The sequence below is a fragment of the Microtus pennsylvanicus genome, chromosome X (genome assembly GCF_037038515.1).
Source record: "Microtus pennsylvanicus isolate mMicPen1 chromosome X, mMicPen1.hap1, whole genome shotgun sequence".
In the NCBI taxonomy this organism is placed as follows: Eukaryota; Metazoa; Chordata; class Mammalia; order Rodentia; family Cricetidae; genus Microtus; species Microtus pennsylvanicus.
In genome coordinates, this window is record NC_134601.1 from 101982261 (window position 1) to 101996884 (window position 14624).

At 35.6% G+C, this 14624-nt stretch overlaps 1 protein-coding gene across 9 annotated transcripts in view; it reads right to left on the bottom strand.

Moving 5' to 3' along the window:
- Dmd (dystrophin) overlaps window positions 1-14624 on the bottom strand; it is a 2313977-nt gene that overhangs the window by 656666 nt on the left and 1642687 nt on the right. The gene's annotated exons all lie outside the window — the stretch shown is intronic.

Consider the following 14624-nt stretch of genomic DNA (forward strand, 5'->3'; position numbering starts at 1 on the left):
TAAAGATTGTATAAGGTCATATTTCTGATTTCAGATTTTCTTGAATAATAAAAGTATTTAGTGGGAAGAAACTCTCTGCAGCTTCCAGTGGGGACACTTCACATTTTATCTTCTGGTTTGGCAATAAAGTAGTAGATAATAAAGCAAGGTCTATTATTTTTTAAAAGTGATAGCTAGTAAAACTTTTCTTTTTGATATAAAACACTATTTCGAGATCATTAAAATCCCAAATTAAAGTTAATAGTGTTGAATACTTCAATGGATACATGGAGTCTCCAGGCGAGACACATGGGTGAGAATCCTGCTGTCTGCCTTAGGAACCCTGAGCCCTTGCTTAAGTTATTCAACCTCTCTAATACTGAGCTTTTCTCATCAATGAAGGAAGAAAATAACAGAGTAAATGTCACAGGGGAAGTCATCTGGACTCAATGATAATACAAGAAATGTAAATACAGCAACGCCACACAATATCATCATCATCGTCATTGTCGTTGTCATCATTGTCATTATCACAGTATTAGTGAGGTGCTAATAAGCTAGTCATTAATGTTAAGTATTACTATTTTATAATTACTTGGTCGGTTATAAAATACTTCTAAAAATATGGTGACAAGTGAGAGATGAGGACTGAAGACATAAAAAAATGGGGAAAACTCGGTCTGCTGTTTGTTTGCTGCCCTATATTAACTAAATGATGCTGAGATAAATTTTCTGGTGTGAAATGATGCCTTGGTAACAACATAGAGAAGGATGATCAGAAACCAGTACCAAAAGGAAGAATTCGTTAATCTGTTTTACAGACAAATCTGACAGCATCATTATAACCTGGAGAGCCGCAGCAATGAAATACTGGATTAAGTGGTTCAGAAGGGAAGCATTTGGGAAGCACTGGAAATGGCTTCTTAGTGGAAGATGTCATAGGTGTGTACAAGGGAGTTATTCAAAGCACATCAAAAATGTGCACATGTATACTCTGAGGTGACAATGCATTCATTTCAGTTAACTGCATTATTATTCATACTTTTTAAGTGGTCTCCTCATTAAGAAGACGGGAGAGGTAGAAGGATGCTTCTTCTCTTTCTAATGTCTAGGGAACATCCAGCAATTCCCACAGACAGAAGAGTAAGGTAGAATGAAAAGTGTTGCAGGTGTCAGAATTGAAACATAATACATAAAAGTAGTAAGGAGAAAGCTAACACTGAAGAAATAAGAAACATTGTTTCTCAAAGTCATCACACTATCGAGAGCGTTTCTGAAAAGCAGGAAACCTAATCTGAAGCAAAACTATCATCTTGTGATCTATAGTACAAAGTTGTTCATATACTGGCACTCTCCTCCCCTACTGTAAATTAAGTTTAGATATTATACAAGAAATCTCAACCAAGGAATTCGATCCTCAGAAATGATATATGGGTATGGTTGAGAGGAAAATTAAAACCTAACTGTAGGAGCTTACTGTAGACCATAAGGTGAACTGGAAAGCATGCTGCTAAAATAAATACACACTAACTTCTAGCAGCATAGAATAGACTGTCAAGGTTTTCTTTCAAGCACCCCCTTCAAGTCTCTTATTGTTTGAAAATTTCATACATGGATATATTTTTTTTAATTTATTTATTAAGGATTTCTGCCTCCTCCCCGCCCCCGCCTCCCACTTCCCTCCCCCTGCCCCGATCAAGTCCCCCTCCCTCATCAACTCGAAGAGCAATCAGGGTTCCCTGACCTGTGGGAAGTCCAAGGACCGCCCACCTTCATCCAGGTCTAGTAAGGTGAGCATCCGAACTGCCTAGGCTCCCACAAAGCCAGTACGTGCAGTAGGATCAAAAACCCATTGCCATTGTTCTTGAGTTCTCAGTAGTCTTCATTTTGTAGACAAATGGATGGAAATAGAAAACACTATCCTGAGTGAGGTAAGCCAGACACAAAAAGAGGAACATGGGATGTACTCACTCATATTTGGTTTATGGCCATAAATAAAAGATATTGAGCTTATAATTCGCGATCCTAGAGAAGTTAAATAAGAATGTGAATCCAAAGACAAACATATAGGCATCCTCCTGAATATTAACCTTCATCAGGTGATGAAAGGAGACAGAGACCCACATTGAAGAACTGGACAGAAATCTCAAGTTCCAAATCAGGAGCAGAAGGAGAGAGAGCACAAGCAAGGAACTCAGGACCGCGAGGGGTACACCTACACACTGGATATAATATTTTTTAACTCTACCACCTCTCATTTCCTCTCCTCAATTGCCCCTCTACCCTCAATCACTTTTCCTTTCCAATTTCAAACGCTTAAAAAGCAGAGTTCATTTGGGCTGTGTGTATGTGTGTAATAAGATCTGCTGGAACATGCGTGATCATGAGAGGTCACAAACTTGAAGAGAACTCTCTCTCTCTCTCTCTCTCTCTCTCTCTCTCTCTCTCTCTCTCTCTCTCTCTCTCTCTCTCCAGCCATCAATTGCCAATAGCTTCTTAGTTTCTCAGCTATGGCTGGGAATTTCTGATCATTTCTTGACTCTTTCCTGGGATTTTGACCTGTCTGATCATGTACAAGTCTTATACACACAGTCATAACCACTGTGAGTTCATGTTTTCAATGGACCTACTCTACTCCCTTAAAATACAGTTTGCTGCCGAACTCCGTAATCATTATAATTTTTCCACTCTCTCTTCCATGAAGATACCCAAACCTTAGGGGGGAGAGGTATGGTATAGATGCACCATTTAGAGCTCATCACTACACAGACTCTTATTCTGTGCCTATTGGCTAGTTGTGGGCCTCTGGATCTATCACAAAAAAAATCTCTAATGAAAGTTGAGATATGTACTATGCTATGAATATAGAGATGTATATTTAGAAGGTAGTTGTAAACTAAGTTCATTTAGCAGAGTGATAAGTATTGGGTTCTCCCCAAAGGACCTATGATCTAGGCAGTCACAGGTCCCTCATCTAGCTAGTACCATACATGAGTTCTCTCTCATGGAGCAGACTTTAAACCTAGTTGTTACTATCCATGCTACTATTGCATCTGTAGACATATCTCTCCAGGCCATTCATTATTTAGCTCATAGCATCATAGCTGTATATTCTGACTAATCCTATTTCTCCCCCAGTAGCATACATAGACATTTTCAACACTACAAAACCTATCAAGGTAGTTGATGGAAGACAGGGAGTTAGTGTTTTTTAAAGGTGTGACCTCTGATAGGTGTAACAAGTTCCAGTGGAGACTCTGTCAAGAGTACATAGACAGTACTAATGGGATTCAATGGGTTATTTTTAAAACGATGTGTATATGGAATAGGAGGTTAATCTGACAGGAGTTGAAGCACAGAGGTGGTTGAATACCATCAAAATATAATGAATGAAATTTTCCGAGAATTAATTAAGATATATAGTTATAAAGCCCATGTTCATTAAACATTTTGGTATACATAAAGTATTCTATATACAATGAATCCTAAATTTAACAATTAATTGTAAATATGTTTCTGGAAGGGCAAAATGTAGACTATGTGAAAGCGTTTTACTATTTAGATGTTAACTATCTTGTAGAAAAATATTTACTGTATTTTAATTTGTGTATATATGTGTTACACAACTTCTTGATATGCTATAGCAAAGGAAAGTGCTGAGAGAAAAGCCCATCTGTCATACCTACTGTTGGAAAAATAATAGAATTTGATTTACTGTATATCATAATATCTCCCTCTTAGGACAATTCCATGAAGTCAGTAATATTCTTATTATTGCATAAGTAAAGACTAAGGCTGAAATGTTCACTTTAGCAACAATGCTAGAATATTGCCCTTCACCATGCCTAGAAAATTATAAATTACCAACTTATTGCTGTGTCTGAACAAATGGTCACGCCAACTATCCAGGAGAAAGGTGTACTATCATAATCCCACAGTGTAACTAACTAAAACCCAATACGGTTTAAATACTTCTCCTAAGGTTACACAGATAAGATACAACAGAACAAGTGTTTGCAAGCCCAGAAATCTAGACTTCCAATGTTTTTCTTAAAGTGATTCCTGAATCCCAGTTCTTTTTCCAGCTTAAATAAAGGTTGATGAGTTGTCTCGATGAGGAAAGGAACTCTCGCTGAGCCTGATAACCTGACTTTGATCCCTGGGGCCCACGTGCTAGAAGAAGAAAGCTTACTTCCACAAGCTGTACACATTCATCTGCTCAATTGTCAAGTCTTGATTGGCTCCATGGTAGTATTGCGTTCTCGAATCTATATTCTGAATTTTCCATTCACCATTCTCGCTTACACTTGATTCTGCACCATCCAGTGGACACAGGTCATCAGATACTTTTATGTCCTTCCACATCAAAGGTAAATGGGTTTTGTTTGGAAGGATCAGGGTAAGTATGTTAAAAAATTCTCAGTAAGGCAGACAACAGCACTTCTGAATCACAAATATTGAATAGGACTTAATATTTTCTTCAATAGAGTGACACTAGCTACATAAACCACATCCCATGGCAGATCTCATCCCAGCAGGTATCCTACATCTTCTCTATACCTCATTTAATAACCTAAACCTATGGGTTATGATGCATTTGTGGGTAGAACCGTCCTTTCACAAGTGTTGTCTAAGGCCTCCAGAAAAACACAGTTACATTGCAATTCATAACAGTAGCAAAATTACAGTTATGAAGTAGTCACAAAATAATTTTAAGATTGAGGAGTCAACACACCATGAGGAGCTGTATTAAAGGCTTGCAGCATTAGGAAGTTGAGAACCACTGATCTAGAAAGATATCTTGAAATCTTTCCTGTTCTATCATGTTATCTATAAAACAGATATGACAATGTACCTTATAAACTTACTAAGATATAAACATTATATATATATATATGAGGTTATATACATACAAAAGATTATGTACTTAAATAGTCTGACTACTAATGATTCTATCAAACTTATGCATTGCACTAGAAAATTAAAATGATTGTACCAAAAACTGTTAAATTTCTTTCATAGTTACACTAAATGACAAATTTAAAACAGCTAAATTGAACTGACTTTGGTAAAACAAAAATAACAGTAGGTGTAATATACTATTGCAAATGACAGCTTTGCTCTGAATACTTTGTTAATTAAAAGGTGTTGACTTTAAGAAGGAACTCTTATTTTTTACAAAATGTTTGAAGAGCATTTCTGTAGTCTAAATTTTTAATTGGTTTTATGGATACATGATTAGGCAGACTATTAGCTTTGCTTAGAGCTATAAAACGTCCACTAAACTTTTCAAACACATACACACACACACTCTCACACACACATAATGTATCTGGTATCTTTTCTTTGAAGTGTTCACACACAGTTTTTCTATAATTCACAGGTCTTCTTTGGTTGGTTAAAAAATACAAGAACATATTATATTTGTAGCTTTGTTATATGACTGTGTTTCTTTCCATCTTCTGTTTGAAAATCAGTCAACTTACTAATAAGTGATTGAATACATACTAATTGCTATGTGAGGTATATGTATACAATCCTATTATATTTTATTTTCATTTCATCATTCTGTGTCAAAAGAAGGTGAAATTGATACACATGACCAAATTGCTTTGGTGACTTGTTGAGATGTCTCAGTGGCTAAGAATACTTGCTACCAACCCTGAAAACTCAAGTTTGACCCTGAAACACACAAGGTGAAAGTAGAGAACCAATTCTCAAAAGTTTGGCTTGCACATATATGCTGTGGCATGTATACAATCCCATCCTCACCTACACTACCTCATCACACAAAGTAAATAAATAAATTATCAATAACCAATGTGCTTCTGTTTAGTACTAAGGGACATAAAAAAACCCTCTTACTATCATTGAATTAAATAGCAGGAAGAAACATGAATAGTTTCTTTCTGAATATTTATTTATTTAAAATTTCCACCTTCTCCCATCCTCCCTGTTCCATCCCCCTCCCCCTAATTCTCCAGTCCTAAAAGAAGTCAGGGTGCCCTGCCTTGTGGGAAGTCCAAGGTCCCTCCCTTTATCGTTGGAAGGTGTGCAGACAAACAGACTAGGCTCCCCAAAATCCAGTACATGAATATTTAAAAGGATGGCATTTGTCATTTTCAAATACAGAACAATTCAAGAGTACTGGGTAAGAAATCAAAAATCATTTCTGGAGTCCAGGATAGAAAAATATATTTCATATAAATGAGGAAGAACCTCGATTCTCTGTATCTGTAGTCTGTACATAAAATTAGAAATCAATGTACTTCCACAAGGAAAGAAAATGTTGAGAAATACCCAAGGTGAAAGATTCATACAGTCATGTTAATTTTACTTCCAAATCAGAAGGCTTGAAGAAAAAAATTTCAGCCAAAGCCATAGACCATTAGGAGTATAGGCTAAGCCAATTACTATACTTCCCTGTACAAAAGATGAAGAGAGAAAAGCTAAGCAAAGCCAGTGATTCTAGTGAAAGATGATCCTCAAATCCCAAAGTGGTATCAGAATAATATTTATGTAACTACTTGGTTTAACTAAAGAATGTGTGTAGATCTCACTATAGGAAATGTGACAATACAGAGTCTACTCCCCAAAAGAAAAATGTAGACATGGCAAAAAAAAAATTATGATTAACTATTCAGTGTAAATGACGCTTGTACTTGATCGATGAAGCTACTTTTTAATCCTGGTAAGTATTAAGAAAATAAAAAACACTTTAAGACTGTTATACATCAAATAAGATCCCCTACTAAGAGTCAGATTCCCAAATAAGATACTTGTAGCTGTTAGTCATCTTTAACAAAACCCTCAATGTGTAGCACATCATAAGGTCTTAATAAACATCTTTGTGACATGGATTAGAAAGATAAACAACATACTAAGAAGAGTATTTAAGTATTATACATATTTATTCCTATAAATGTATGCATGCATATATATATATATATATATATATATATATATATATATATAATTCTAATCACAGTTTTAATCTAGGGATCCTTAAGGAAGAATAATTAGCTACAATAATGAGGCTGGAAAGCTAAGGCTGGAAAGCTAAGGAATGGGCTGGATCCAGCCGTCAAAGCCACGGCTTTAGTCCTACTGAGATTGCTTGGTAAATTAAAGACTCATGTGGTCAGAAAAACAGAGAGAGATACAGTAAAGAGAGCATCAAAGACAAAGAAAATTTTTAAATGATTTACAATGTGTTAAAAATATATGCAGGCTAAAGTTGAAGTTCTTAAAGTAAAAAAAGGAAGAGAGTTGTTGTGTGTGGTAGTACACACTTTTAATCCCAACACTTGGAAGGCAGAGGGAGATTGACCTCTGTGACTTCAAGGTGTGGTAGCACACGCCTTTAATCCCAGTGCCTAGAAGGCAGAGACAAACAGATCTCTGTGAGTTCAAGGTGTAGTAGCGTACACCTTTAATCCCAATGCCTGGGAGGCAGAGACAGGCGGATCTCTGAGAGTTCAAGGACAGCCTGGTATACAGAGTTATTCCAGGTCAAAGATACAGAGAACCTGTCTCAAAAAGCAAAGAGTTAAAAGTAAAAATAAACAAAATAGAGGTTAAAACAAAGCTGCACAAAGATGGAAAATACACAGAGAATTTTGATACTGTATGCTATTATGCTCTCTTTAAATTATTTAAATGCTGAGGAAGGAGCAACAGATGCTAAACGATATTTATTTATAAATGCTGCTGAACTAATCCAACATAGATATTTTGATGCCTTGACATTGAAATTTGGATCTAAGGACATGATGCTTTGGAAAGGAGTTTCTTATTTTGTTTTCACAGAGGATGAGACCCTGTTCATTTCTTCTATTCCGATTTGGTATGATGGACCACGCCCTCCTGAAGGGTTGGTGTGAACACCTTCAGAAAATTGCTTCGCTCAACTGCCAACTGAGATGAAACTAGCACACAGGTTATACCATGAAAGACCTAATTAATGACGCCCCCATTCAGCAGGAAGCAGTTTGGAGGGAAATAACTGCACCCACATTCCCAAAAAATGTTTATAAATGTTCTTTTACATTTAAAGGGGGATATGATATAGGTATGAATAATTTGCATTAGTATAGATTTTGCTTTATTGATAGAGATTTACGGTCAATTTTGTTATATGTATATGTATTTCTGATATTGATTAAGGTATTGTGATTGTGTAGTTCATTATTGAAATGTAATGTATAATTAGGAAATATAGGTTGTTGATGGATAATCATAAATAATAGTCAAGTTTGTAGTCATGTTAGTTAATATTTTCTAGATGTGCGTAGATATATTTTAGATAGGCATTCTTCATATTTTTCAAAGATTATAGAATATGGCATTTTAAATGTTTTAATAACTTAGGACTTTTCATGACAATGAGACACTCTGCTCCTGGCAGCACCAATCTACTTCAAGAGGAAGATAGGCATCGAAGAGGCTCGTTATGGAGTTTGATAGCCATTTGGGCAAGAAACTGCTCTTGCCTGGACTATTGCATAAACTGGACACAGAGAACCCACAGAGAGAGGACTACTGAACTTGCCTAAGGTGAGATGATCTTTCGGGGTTCCTGATTCATGAAAGAGTTTGCGAGACATTCTGCAGGACACAACAGATAGTGACTGAACTGACTTTGAATTTTCCTGCTTTATGGAAATGTCTGCTGGATACCATGGGCCTGAAGGCTGAAGATGGATGCCCCAATGGTACAGAGGAACTTTGGGTGACTGTCCAGGCAGTGAGATGTCTCTGTCATTTCTAGAGTTTTAAAAGTTGTTTTTTTCTTGTTTGCTTAGGTAGTATTGTTTCTTTGTGGAGTCTTTGATGGAGTTAAGAATAGTTAGTTATAGTTATAGTTTTCCTTAGTTATGATAAAGATTATTGTATCTTTTACTTGATAACTGTTTCGTTATATGTAATTTTGCTATGTTAAAGTTAAAGCCTTTTTTTTGTTTGTTTAAACTGAAAAAGGGGAAATGATGGAGGAAGGTCATTGGTTAAATAAAAAGAAACTGCTTGGCCCTCATTGGTTAGAAGATAGGTGGGAGGAGTAAACCGAACAGAACGCTGGGAGGAAGAGGAAGTGAGGTCAGACTCCACAGCTCTCCTCTCCAGAGCAGACGCCTCAGAGAGACGCCATGCTCCCAGCTAACAGGCAGACGCATGCGATGAAGCTCCGACCTAGGATGGATATAAGCTAGAATCTTCCCGGTAAGCGCACCTAGAGGCGCTACACAGATGATTAGAAATGGGCTAAATTAATAGGTGAGAATTAGCCTAGAAGAGGCTAGATAGAAATGAGCCAAGCAGTGATTAAATGAATACAGTTTGTGTGTTGTTATTTCGGGCATAAGCTAGCCAGGCAGCCGGGGTGCTGGGGACGCAGCCCTGCCGCTATTATTACTACAACCCTCAATGTGTAGCACATAATAAGGTCTTAATAAACATTTTTGTGACATGGATTAGAAAGATAAACAACATACTAAGAAGAGTATTTAAGTATTATACATATTTATTCCTATAAATGTATGTATGCATATATATATATATATAATTTTAATCACAGTTTTAATCTAGGGATCCTTAAGGAAGAATAATTAGCTACAATACAATAAAAATAATAGTAAATAATATAAAAATATAGATTTATTTGGACCAATTAAATAAGGTATTTAAACTGAACTTTGAACAAATTAAAAATGATACCATTTCCTATACTGGTTCCTTATTTTGTCCTTTTTGAAATGGACCCCAAAGCCACAATGAATGTGACATAACATATAAAATAATTGTGGTCTGTCAGTATGCAGAAATATTTTAATCCACATGCACTATTTGTGTTTTCTCAAAACATTAAATTTGGAACTAACATATGATCTAGCAATTCTGAATATAATTAAAAGACCTGAAAACAGGATATTGTACACAGATTAATTTTAGAATTATTCATGCTAGTCTAGAACTAAAGATACTAAAATGTCTCTTGAAGGCTAAATAAAATAAATATATATGTATTATAGCAATATAGTATATGCAGATATACCATGATATTATTAACCTTTATAGCCGGTCTACTGGTATTATATAACATGACTACATCATGAATTATCTAGAGGTATGTTATAGAACAAGGTATATATAATTAACAGTATTGTCCTGTATCCTTAAAAAATTTAAGATGATGAACATTATAGATTTACTCTAATTGTGTACATGTGTGTGTGTTTCTGTTGGTATATGCATGTACATGTATGCTTGCCAGATGACATTGTCAGATTCTTTGGAACTGGTTAGAGAACTTGTCAATGGCCCAATTTGGGTGCTGAGAATTGACCTTGTATCCTTTGCAAGAGAACTGTATAATCTTAACATCTGAGCCATCTCCCTAAGCCCAAATGGCAATTTTATGTCACAAATTTAACTACAAACAATTTATGGGTGAGAAAAATATTTTTCCTCACTATTTTGGGGAAAGAAGACTTAAAAAAGTCTTTGAATACTGCAGCAAACATCATCCTATAACATCACAATCTTTCCACAATGGTGAGGCCCAGTGAAAAATGAATATTTTTGTTGTTGGTGGTGGTGATTTTAGCACTATTGTATATCCCTCTGAAATTCTTTGTGAAGCAATCAGGTTCTGCCAATAACTCTCTGTAGCGGGTTCTAGGAGCCTTCAAGGAAAACCTCTCTGAGACATTATTGGACATTCCACAGATCATGAGAATATGGTTGCTGGTAAAGTCTAGCTGCTACTCTCCTATCTCTCTCTCTGTCTCTCTCTCTCCCTTTCTCCTCTCTTCCCCTCTGTAGGTTTCTCTGTGTGTGTCTGTTTTTCACACCTACTCCTTTTGTAAAAGGTTTGTTTTATTTTTGCTTATGGATTCATGCAGGTGTGCAGGATGTATGCACATTCAAGTGCAATTGCCGATGGAGTACAAAACAGGGCATAAGATCCCCAGACCTGGAGCTGGAGCTGCAGTTACAGAACGTTGTAAACTGCCCAAATTGGGTGCTGGGAACTGAATTTGCAAGAGCAGGGCTGGCTCTTAATTCCAGCCCTGGAAGAGTGCTCCTGATTGCTGCATCGATACAAGAGCCATCTTACTTGCCTGTGTTTGAGAAACCTTCGCCTAACTCTAGAGATAGCTTCCACTTTACTGACAGTAAAGTGCCTTGACAGTCCAGCGATTGCTGATTGCTGATCCACCTCTTGGAATGTCCAGTACTGCCTCTCTAACTTCCTTAGGGGCTACTGTACCAAGAGGAATTCCCAATAAACATACAGAAGCTTGTCTAAGACACAACATCATTTGTTTACATATCTGATCATCTCTAATATTCAGTCCTGGAATAATACTGTCAGTAATTAATTACTTCATAGTACAACCTGTATAGAATTCAATTGAATGGTGTGGAAAATTTCAAAAGCACACACAGATTTAGTGACATAATTATTTAAGGGTTTACAAAGCAGTTGCATAATTCTTGGTTATACATGAGTTTCAATTGACCATTTCAGGTGCTCTTTCCTAAGTGAAACCATGCACTCCTGCAGGTAAAACACCAGAGTTTGACAAATTCATTAACTAAAGTCATGGACCCTGTGTTAATAATAGCATTGGAAATCTAATTCCTCTCTTACTGGTTTGATGTGATTGTGTTGGGCTAAACTTGTCTTTTAATGTTCTGAGCACACTTTATGTACTGCTGGAATGGAATACATACCAGCTGACAGTGGAACCAGCTAAATAAAAAATGAACTTATGTTTTCATTTAACTTGTAAAGAAGCACACCATGTCCTCAGTGATTATCAAGTTTCTATTAACAATAGAAACTAAAAGGAAAGTAAAAAATATGGGTAAAATTTAAGAAGCCAAGTTTTTGTTATAAGCTAAAAGTAATGAATAGTTTTATCATCTTAGTTTCTTTAAAGTATGCCCATAAAATCATCATCAAACCCTTTTGAAAGTAGGAGAAACAATCATAAATAAAAACATATTGTTTCAGTGATTGAATGCCAATGTTTCCAGGAGCACAAGCATGCCAGTTTTGGAAGCACATATTTCCTTTTGGTTCAGACTTGAATCTCATTATTTTCTTTTGAAGAATGGTTCTAAAATTAAGAATGTAAAAGGAGTCTGAGGAAACTACGAGCATATAGTTCATGGTTTCTGAAATAGAAAGACAGCCTACTTTGTTTATTCAGAAAGATCGGTAAAGCTGTGCTGTTGTAGGGTTGTTTAATTCTGAACTTAATTTCCTAAGTTAAAGTCCTGCTAGTTCAAGGATATTGATAGTTCCTGTGTTTTTTAAAATATGAAATTCTACTTAAACCTCAGTTTGACTGATACTTTTTCCATGGTGTCACTGTTTCACATAAAAGATATATGTCAATATTCTTAAATTTGAATATAGTGTAGTCTGAAATATGTTCTTTTCTAGAGAATGTTTTCAGAATATTCAAGAGGAATTTGTATTTCGCTAGTAGGTGGAATGTTAAGTAGAAGTCTGACACATTTTGTCAAAAGTACAGTTCAAGTACAGTGTTTCCTTACTGATTTTCTATTGAGATGTTTCTTGTATTGGTTTTCTATTCATTGTTGAAAGTTGACCACTAAATTCACCTACTGATATTATGAGATCTAATCTCTCCAATCACATTTCTTAATTTGGTTGTACACGCACACACATGCAAACACACATATACACACACACACACACACACAAGACACACACACACACACACACACACACAGAGAGAGAGAGAGAGAGAGAGAGAGAGAGAGAGAGAGAGAGAGAGAGAGAGAGAGAGATCCATAGGTGAAAGGAATAGTGATGGTAACATAAAGTCTTGTTTTTCTTCTAATAAACCACTTTATTTTTTGATTGGGTAATTCAATTTACATGTTAACTGTAATTATTGGTAGATAGGTAAAGATTATTATTTCTTTGGTAATCTGTTTTCTGGTATTTTGCTTATACTTTGTTTCCCTGTCATCTGCAGCTCCATTCCTTTGAGGTTCTTTTTCTTTTTTTATCATCTTCATGTCTACTAAAGTTTTTTTCATAACAGAGCTTATAAGAAAACTGTATATTTATAAAAATTTATTTTAGGCTGGTAGCAACACGACATTATTCACACATACAAACTCTATACTTTAAACAGAACATTTTATGTTCCTAATACCAAAATTTATACATTGTGATAAATTCTATCCTTTAAGACATCACCACAGCCAGGTAGTGGTGGCACACGCCTTCAGTCCCAGCACTCAGGAGGCAGACAGGGGAGATCTCTGTGAGTTCAAGGGCAGAGGGCAGTCTGATCTACAAAGTGAGTTCAAGGACAGTCAGAGATACACAGTGACACCCTGTCTCAAAAAACAAAAACAAAGAAAGAAAGCAAGCAACAGAATTGTAATTCTTTTAAAAAGGAATTATACAAAGTTCCCCTTTGTAGAAAATATTGTGTGAAAATATATTTTTGAATGAAGTGGTATTATTTGTAAGGTTCGGATGCACTAACAGATTTAATTACACAATTTATACTATAAAACTATATTGAGGGAAATATAATAATTCTTATAATTGACATTTCTTTTATCTTGTGATACTTATTTAAGACCTGGAAATAAAGCATATTTCCCTACTATTAAAATTATCAAATGCTTTAATCTATTATTTTAAAACTGAAAATATGTAAGCTGTACAGATTTTTTCATTAAATGATAAGTCACAAAATGTGGAGCTTATTTCATGAAGGCAAGCCATGTGAAGAAGTCGGTCTAAATTATCAAACTAGAAAACAAAGCATGAAAATGAATTAAACACTGTTGATAAGTATAACCAGTAAATATGGATGGAAAAATTTGATAGCGCTTAGTATGGAAGTTTTTTATTACTTAATATCATTGGCAAGAAAGAGCTAAAATGTCAAGTTATTTTCCCAATACCCTCAGCATCCAGAAAGTATGACAGCAAACGAGGACCAGAGCACTGAGCCATGTCTTCTTATTCCAGCAATCAAAGAACAACTTGTGGAAGTTGATTCTCTTCTCCCATGGGGGGGGGGGTCATGGGATGGAACCATACTTAGTCATCTTGCCGAAACAATCTTTCCTATTCTGTTTGATCAAATGTGTAGGCCCATGAAACCTATATTCATGACGAAAGTTAGTCCTAATTGTCTCTTCTCTAGTATTATGCAACAGAGACTTATATGTTCAATGATATTGAATATTGATTTCTACTGGTCCAGTTGCATTCTAGATTTTTGGAACATATTGTGGAAATTTCAATGCTTATTGTTAAAATGTTGTCACTTCAAAGCATTAATTCTTACGCTGAATTTTTCATATAATTCAATAGATTCTTGATATTATCACTCAGAATTTCTATGTATATTTGCAAATTAGAAAGCATATTTGTATCTTCAACAGTTTGCTTAAGAGTTAGGCAATTCAATAGCTGGAAAGGTATCCTACTGGTTAAGAGCATTTGCTGCTCTTCCAGAGAACCCAGTTTCAGTTCCTAGCATCAGTATGGTAGCTCACCATTGTAGCTCCAGTTCTAGGATATCTGACAACCTTTTCTGGTCTCTGAAGGTACTATAGGCATATAGTACAAAGATAGA